Raw genomic sequence first — 8783 nt, forward strand, 5'->3', positions numbered from 1 at the left:
GGGAGGCTAGGGGGTGGGGTGTGCCGCAGGTGGCGATCCAGGAGGGCAGACTGGTCACGCAGGATTCTTGGTTGGCTGCTCGCAGGGAGTGTTCGGAGTTTCTGTTTCTGCGGTGGCTCATCGATTCTGGGCGTGTGGTGCGGTCCGCTTTGCTCTGCCTTCTGCATGGCCTCCTCGTCGTCCTGGGTTTCCTTGCTGCGGCTTATCTGGGCTCTGCCTTCCTCCCTCACCTGCAGGCCTGCCCATTCTAGCTGTTGATTCTAGCTTAGCCTCCTGGAGCCTCCTCCAGGGAGCAGCCCTCGGGCCACCAGCAGTCCACTCACTTCTGATGCCTGCCCAGCCGCTGAAGGCCATCCTGTTAGTTTCTTGGCGTCATTGTAATGAGGGCTTCCCAGAAACCTACGGTCTCAAGGACCTGGAGGCCCAAGTCTAGGACCAGTATGGTGGCGGGGTCTGGGGCCGTGGGGAAGGATCTGGCCCAGGCCTCTGTCCCCGCCCTGATGGTTGGCGGGCAAACTTTGCTGTTCCATGGCTAGACCCTGCACCACCCCATCTCTGCTTTCATCAGCCTTCTCCCTGTGGAAGATCTGGCTGAATCTGTCCCTTAGGGTCTGCATGACCTTCTGTGGGACTGGTGTTTTGCAAATGCAAATTGCTCTAGGAGGAAAAACCAAGGAGTCATTAGGACTCTAGTGTGAATTAATGTATTACTTTTTTTTTTTTTTTTAATGTTTCACATTTTCAACTTAAACAAATGTGCTGATACGAGGTGTCCTGAAAAAAGGGACATGCTCATGCGGGTGTTAGAAGAGAGGGGTGTCTAGAAGGCGCACCGACCCTTCTCCCTGCGTTGTCAGGGTGCAGTCTGTTGGGGGGAGCTGTTTATGTCTGCACCCGCTGCCACACTTCCTTGCACGCGCAGGCTTGCACACCACTCCCTCGACTTTCAGATCTCACCTCGCACCTTGACTTATGGTGTCTTTGGCTCTCTGAGAAGATGGGTTTGTTCCCCAGCCCTTGGAAGAACAAAACCAAATTGTGTGTTAGGGAATTAGGTTCTCACTGATGCCCAGAGTTACTATCTTACCGTTCCAGAGGTCACAAGTCTCAGATGGATCAGCGGAGCTGCACTGCCCCACCTGCTCAACCTCTGGAGACCACCTGGGTTGTTTGGCTCAGGACCCTTCCTTCGTTCCAAAGTCAGCAGCACGGGACTTCAGATCTGTCTGACTTTTCCTTCCCCCGTTGTCTCTCTGATTTTCTTACCTCCCTCTTCCTCTTAGGAACCCTTGATTGCACTGGCCCCACACAGATAATCCAGGGTAATCTCACCCTTCTAGAGCTTTAATGTAGGGCTTCCTAAACCTCCTCAAAGTCCCCTTTGCCATATAAGGTCACCAATTCACTGGTGCCAGGGATTATGACCTGGACATTTGAGGGGCTGTTACTCTGCCGGCCACGGATAGAGAAATGAAGGCTAGAAACTGTGTCCTTTCTTGGCTGCAGAACTTTATTTCATTTTATTCAAGATTTTATTTATTTGAGATAGAGAGCATACAAGTGGGGGCAGGGCAGAGGGAGAGGCAGAAGCAGTTTCCCCGCTGAGCAGGGCCTCCATCCACCTAGGCATCTGGGCCACAGAACTTTCTGACCTTCCCCACCTCCCGAGCCCTACCAAGTGAATGCAAACCGGAGCTTGCTTTCCCCCAAATTAGCACCTGTCATGTGGAGGTGAAAATATTTTTGCTAGCATCAACACGTGATTCTGTCGACTTTGTGGGCAGAGGTCCCTACGGGGAAAAAAACAAACAAAAAAAACCACTGGTTTCCAATTTTGAAAATTACCCAAGAGAGAGAAATTGGCATCTTGGCTAAACATAGTAATCCAGGATTCCAAAACCCCAACTTTTCACCTGAGGAAGGGTTGGGAAGCGGACCAACCCATCCTCTTTGGGCCTGGCAGAATTCCCCACTCGGCTTTGCAGGAAGGGTTTGCCCCAGGGCCCGGGCCCCCTGGGTACCCAAAGGAAATGTGTGGCCCTCTCAGCTCGCATCATGTGATCTGGCAGTCGGTCCTCCGTGGTGAAGCTGCCCCAGACCAGCCAGCCGCACAGAAAATCGTGGCTAGGAACATTCCACAGGCTGTCGCTGACATCAGCTCCGGTCTGGGCCTAAAGCAGCCTCTGGCCTGATGTCCAGTGCCCAACCCCACATCCTGGATACTTGGCAAGGGGAGAGAATGTCCCTTTCTGAGGCTGCAGCCAGCCCTCCACCCCACCCAGCTCTGCCCCTCGCTCATTTGTCCTGGTTTAGAGACCTGGGGCATCCGAGGGAAGAGGAACCATATTGAACCACCTTAGGCAAGTCGCCCAAAGGAAAACTTACGGGAGTCAGAATGAGGGCCCTGGCACTTCGGCGTGGGGGGAGCAGGCATGCAGAGCAGGCAGCTTCCAGGCCAAGGGGATGGGTGTGTCCACAGTTTTCCGGGGGCTTTTTGTTGTGCAATGTTTTCCACTTTCACATCTCTCAATCAGCAAGATGTGTCCTTGGGTTGTTCCCAAAGCAAACAGGCAGTAGGCTGGACACACTCCCAAGCTAGACATCTCGTTTGCGCTGGGGGTCTGGGGCTGTTCCTCCTACCTGGGGGTGGACCTCGTCTGCCAGGGGAAGGTGAAGTGCCTTCTTACCCAGACCCTAGAGAAAGCACTCGCGGCCTCTGGGAACGGCCACCGGAGGCGCCCCACTGACCCCTGGTGGCCACCTGGGGGGATGTGTCCCTGTCCTCTTTCATCCAAACCCTGAAGCCGCTCAGGCTTCCTCCTCCCTAGATGGATGCCCTTTGTGGGGGGTGCGTGGGGTGGGGGAGTAGCTTAGGGGGCAAAAGAAGGGCACGGACGCCCTACTTAGTCCAGCTACACGAAGACGCGGGTGCTGGAGGGGGCCTCGCTCACCCCTGCTGCTCATTATCCACATCCTAAAAATAGAAATTTCCCTTTCCTGGAGGCTTGCCTGTTGAAGGTCAAACCCTTCGATTTTTTACCAGACACAACCCTGGTTATCTAAGCAACGGACAGCTGGGGCGGAGGAGGGGAGCTGGGGGCGAGGGGACAGGGACACTGTAACCTAATTGCGCACGTGTGCCCCTAAGTCTCCGGGCATCAAGGGGTGTAATTCGCGCATCCGACAGGAGAGCCCATAACCAAAGCAAGAGTTCCTGGTTGTCTCTGCTCACCGTCCTGAGGTCCTGGCCACGGCCACATGACCAGCATCTTGAAAATGAGTTAAGATGTCATTTCTCCTTCACGGCATCCTCAGATAATCCCAGCAACCTTCGCCAGAACTCACTTTCGAAATGGAACGGGGAACCAAGTGATCACCTGTCAAAGCTCACAGACTAATTAGTTAAGTGACATTGTTTACTGGAAGCCAACCAAAAAATGGGCCGGGCCGGGCCGGGCCAGGCGAGTGCCTCTGAGCTGCGGGGAACTTGTAAGACGCCGCAGAACACCTCTTTTCTTTTGTCTTCTTGTCTCCGTCCCCCAACTGCAGTCATCACGGGTCTGTGCACGGAAGTCCTCAAGAAGGGCTTACGGGCTGACTTCTCCCAACCGTAGGCCCCTGGCGGATGCAGCAGGATGGCCCGGAGGAGGAGCCGCACCTGGGTGCCAGGTGGCTGCTGCGCTGATGCTGAGAGCCAGGAAGGGCACGGCCCGACACTCCACCTCCTCCTGGCCGGGCCCAGCAGGCTGGCGGATCCCGGGAGCCAGGGACAGATGGTCCCGACGCGGAGTCAAAATGGTGCATCAGTCTTCCTAACTCAGATGGCCTGGGAAAATCCAGAGCATCGGAACTTGGCATTTGCAAAGAAGCACAAAGATCCTATCATTTTTTTGGCTGAGTTCCAGGTGCCACGGACACAGATCTGGGACTACTCGGTTCTCAGACTGAGGACACTGAGCACTTACGGAGGGAGAACTCGATAGCTGCAGAGTGTGGGCAGCCGGGGGTGGGTCGGCCTCCTCCCACTCTTGGCAGGGACGATGAAATTCACAAGGGGAGAGGCGCGTTGTGTCCTGGGGGTAGATCGCTTCCTCCGACGTGCAGCCTTCAGCGTTGCGGGAGCCATACGGGCTGGGGCGAGACTGGGAGCGGGGATCCACAGCAAACCCCAGGACACGGAGGGAGGGCCATGTCCCTGCAGTCTGGGGTCTGAGTGAGGGGCAGTGGTGGGGGGAGGGGCTACTTTTAATTCTAGACCAAGACCCGAGTGTTGCAGGCGCTCAATAAAGACCAGCCCGTCAACCATGAAAAAAATGGACCTAACAGAGATGGAAAATAAAGCTAGGATTACCCACTGGCCTTTGAGAAAAGTATCTTTAAAAATGAGGTTCCTTAGGGCACCTGGGTGGCTCAGGCGGTTAAGTATCGGGCTCTTGGTTTCAGCTCAGGTCATAACGTCATGATCCCAGGGTCCTGAGATCGAGTCCCGCATGGGGGTCTGTACTCTGCGAGGTCATAATGTCATGATCCCAGGGTCCTGAGACGGAATCCTGCATGGGGGTCTGTACTCCGCGTGGAGTCTGTTTGTCCCTCTGCCACCCCCTCTACCCCCCCCACTTGTGCTCACATGCTCTCTCTCTCAAATAATACATAAATCAAATCTTTTTTTTTTTAAGTCATTTTTTTGAAAGATTTTATTTATTTGACAGACAGAGATCACAAGTAGGCAGAGAGGCAGGCAGAGAGAGAGAGGAGGAAGCAGGTTCCCTGCCGAGCAGAGAGCCCGATGTGGGGTTTGATCCCAGGACCCTGAGATCATGACACGAGCTGAAGGCAGAGGCTTTAAGCCACTGAGCCACCCAGGCACCCCTAAATCAAATCTTTTTTAAAAAAGAATATGACATGAAAAAAGCCAGGTGCAAAGGCCATCATGTGATTTCATTTATTTGAAATGTCTAGAATGGGCAAATCTGAACCTTCGTTTAAGTGGGGTTCACACCCAATGCAGGGCTTGAATTCATGACCATGAGATCAACAGTCAACTCCAAATACAAGGAAAAGTGGGGATTCCTAGCCAAAGAGCTGGTGGGGGAGCCAGAGTGATCAGACACCACCCCAGGGGGGTGGGGGAGGGCGGGGGACCCCAGCAGACATGGAGGGTGGGTCATTCCAGAGAAACCGACCTAGCAGGATTCTTGCTGGAACCGGACCGTGTGAGGGGAGGCACGGGGAGCCCAGGGTGGGAGGCTTGAGCGAAAGAACTCAGGTGAGCCTGATCAGATCAGGGAGAGAGAGTCTTGGCCGGCGAGAAAGTATGGCAACCCTGCTGTCTTCTCCAACCAGTCCCCCTGGGCATGGAGTTACTGAAGCCTGGTCCTTAAGCCTCATGTAACTCCCAGGGGCAGCTTCCCTCCTCTTACGAGGATGAAGGGTACAGTCAGCATCGCAGTGGTATCAGTGGGAAGGATTTTGCCTCATGTAAAAAGCAGTGTCACCAGCAAAAAGGCCCTCAGTGCCGATCTCTGGCGGTCCCACACTCCTATAGCCTTTTTACTTCTCTGTGTTTCTCCCAACAGGTCTGCAGTGAGTGTGCTGGGTTCCTTACTGAAGTATAAATACCTTCAGAAAAGCGCACAGATCATAAATTGAATTTATGAGCCAATGCACCAATAATGGTAAAAACAAATACATCCTAGAAACTCCTCGTGCCCCCTTCTAGCCCTGCTCCCCAACACCCCAGGGATAACCACGTCCAGGATATATTTTTATTATATTTGGAAAAAAAATACTTAAAATTTAACCAAAGTAAAAATACGTTGGACACGGGAGAAATTTTTTTAAGTAGGCTTCACACCCACCTCGGGGCTTGAATTCACGACCCCAAGATCAAGGGTCGCATGCTCTACTGACTGAGCCAGCCAGGCGCCCCTAGAGAAGGAAGAATCTTAAATCCAGAATTTTTATTACTCCGTGAAGGCTCTACCAGCTGGCACAGATGTAAGTGCTACGAGGTTTCTAACTGGGTTTGGTCTTGGGATATTCCTAATGGAAAGCAGAGAGGAAGCAAGAGACAATAGCCTTCAGGTCTGCGGATAGTGCGAGCTAATGCCCTGGGTCACCAGCACTCAGGCTCTCCAATGAGGCACCCATGGGAACCTCCCAGGGATTCCTAAAGTGCAGAGAAATTTGGGAACCGCTGACTTAGCATGAAAGGGAGATCTGTAGCCTGTTTTCCAAGCAGGTGGCCAAGCTCAAAGAACTCACAGACGTCTGTAAATGCCACAGAAAAATTATTGAAGGGCACCCTCAACTGTCACGGTCCCAGTGACGACTTCATGTTTGGGGATGAATCAGGCGGAGTGCAGAAATGATGCGTACTATCACAGTCTCTCCCCACATCCTCCCAGATACTGGCGTGGAATGTGGGACGGTGAGGAAGCTGGCTGCCCGGGGCTGGGGTGGCTCAGTCGTTAAGCCTCTGCCTTTGCCTCAGGTCATGATCCCAAGGTCCCGGGATGGAGCCCAGCCTCCCTGCTTGGTGGGAAGCCTGCTTCTCCCTCTCCCACTCCCCCTGCTTGTGTTCCCTCTCTCACCGTCTCTCTGTCAAATATATAAATTAAAAAATCTTAAAAAAAATAAAAAGAAAGAAAAGGAGAGGGCTCTCTGGAGCTAGAGCTATTACAGTCGCCCTCACCCGGTGGTGTTAGCAGGAGCGCTCGCGAATTAAAAAGCTCAATTAAAATTATTTCCCTGTCGAATGGTGATACAATTTTACAAATGCTTTTTCTTAGTGTCTAATTGGTATTTAATTACCAGGGGATTCTAGTCTCCCTTGTGTGTCCATGAGAGATAAAGTTGCCTTTCCATTAGGAGGACTTAAAGACTTCACCCTGTGGCTAAGCCTCGGATGCCAGCCTTGAATTTCCCGGCTCCCTGCTCCTGGCCGCACAGTCAGATCTCCAACAACCTGACCGTGTTTGTGTGGCGACTGTTTTGGAACAGCAGTTCGACATCTGTGGAGGAGTGGAAAGGAGGAACACACTGTCAGGTGGGGAAGGGGAGCGAGGTGCTGAAATGCTGTCCCATCAAAGGGGACCTGGCTTAAGAGCTGGGAAGCGTGTGTTGGTGTCTGTCTTCTGTCTTTGCACTAGCCCTGAGAGCCCACTTGTGTGAACCTTCCCGGGCAGTCACTGGAAAGACGATTAATGTTTCATCCAAGAAAGGAGCATATGTGTCTGAAAGCACTGATTCCCTAGGGAAGCGTTCCACTTATCTGTGTCTGAGTAATTCATCGCCCCAAATCGTGGTGGCTTGAAGCAGGGACTTACTGGGTTCACCGTGGGTTGACGAGGCTCAGATGGGTGATTCACACTTGGGGACTCCTGTGGTTACAGCCGCAGCGGGGCTCACTGTCCGAGATGGCCCTCCCGTGTGGTGACAGCTGTGGCTGGCGCTCAGGGAAGAGTCCAGCTGGAGCTGTGGGCCAGAGCGGCTCCCTGGGTCTCTCCGTGTGACACGGCCGCTGGGTTACAAGGAGGAGTGTCTGAGGAGCAACCATTCTGGGAGACTCAGGCAGAAGCTGGCGGGGCTTCCCATGCCCCAGCCTTGGAAGGCCCAGAACCTCACCTGTGCCACATGCTAGGGCTCAAACAAATTACTGAGTCCTGCTCAGATTCCAGGGGAGGGGATCAGGGCCCCTATTCCACAGCGTGAGGAGCCACATCAGCTTCTAGATAGAGAAGGAATTGAGGGCGGCCATTTTGGAGAGTCTTGGTTCCTTACCTCAGGAAATAAACATTGGTGCAACTTTATTTTAAGATTTTATTTATTTATTTGAGAGAGAGAGAGAGAGGGAGCACAAGTAGGGGTGGGCAGAGGCAGAGGGAGAAGCAGACTCCCCGCTGAGCAGGGAGCCCCAACGTGGGGCTTGATCCCAGGACTCTGGGAATCATGACCTGAGCCCAAGGCAGACGCTCAACCGACTGAGCCACCCTGTTGCCCCAGAGTTGGTGAGACTTTAGAGAACTGCTTAGCCCTGAAGGAAACTGGTTTGTGGCTTAAAAGTGGACTCCTTCCGCCACCCCCACCCCCAGCCAGCTCAGTCAGTGGAGCACGGGACTCTTGATCTCGGGGGTTATAAATTCGAACCCCAAATTGGGTGTCGAGATTACTTAAAAATAAAAATCTTAAAAAAAAAAAAAAAAGAACAGACTCTTTCCAGAATGTTTTCAGGAACTCGGGTGCCTTGTTAATCAAGGCCCCGGCTTCCTTGATCTTTGTGCTTGAACTGAAACCAGCGGTCTCTGCATGACAACCACTTATCCTTCACCCGCTCTGTCTGCTGGGGGCTGCCGACTTTCCACTTTCCTCTTAACACAAGTGGTTCGCTCAGAATCAGTGCCAGGCAGTGTGTGCTGACTTTCACTAAGGGGCCACTTTCACTAAGGAAACGTCTTGTTGACCTGCACATGAGAAAAAGGTTTTATTTTTTTCTAATAGCTGCCACCAGCTGTGTTGTGTCAAAATTCCAGTCCTCACCGGGCAGAAAGCTCTCGGTTAAGGCACCTCAGTCTGCCTTCCCGCCATCTTTGGATGCTAACGGCAGGACTCCCTCTGGTGTTGAACACTTGTTCTTTTTTTTTTTTTTTTTTTTAAGATTTTATTTATTTATTTGACAGAGAGAAATTACACGTACACTGAGAGGCAGGCAGAGAGAGAGAGAAGGAAGCAGGCTCCCTGCTGAGCAGAGAGCCCGATGCGGGACTCGATCCCAGGACCCTGTG

The 8783-nt window shown here is 52.8% G+C and overlaps 2 long non-coding RNA genes across 3 annotated transcripts in view; both read left to right on the top strand.

Moving 5' to 3' along the window:
* The window catches only part of LOC132004219 (uncharacterized), a 6632-nt gene extending 2015 nt beyond the window's left edge, over positions 1 to 4617 (top strand). Inside the window, exon 5 of one of the 2 annotated variants that reach the window (XR_009400463.1) lies at positions 1096 to 4617. This is a non-coding gene — a long non-coding RNA (uncharacterized LOC132004219). The remainder of the gene's footprint in view (positions 1 to 1095) is intronic. The other variant, XR_009400462.1, reaches the window with a different exon arrangement.
* Positions 4618 to 5157: 540 nt separating this feature from the next.
* LOC132003405 (uncharacterized) overlaps positions 5158 to 8783 on the top strand; it is a 4898-nt gene continuing 1272 nt past the window's right edge. The window contains exons 1-2 of the long non-coding RNA XR_009400185.1: positions 5158 to 5675; positions 6871 to 7048. This is a non-coding gene — a long non-coding RNA (uncharacterized LOC132003405). The remainder of the gene's footprint in view (positions 5676 to 6870; positions 7049 to 8783) is intronic.

This window comes from Mustela nigripes, chromosome 16 (assembly GCF_022355385.1).
Source record: "Mustela nigripes isolate SB6536 chromosome 16, MUSNIG.SB6536, whole genome shotgun sequence".
NCBI classification, from domain to species: Eukaryota; Metazoa; Chordata; class Mammalia; order Carnivora; family Mustelidae; genus Mustela; species Mustela nigripes.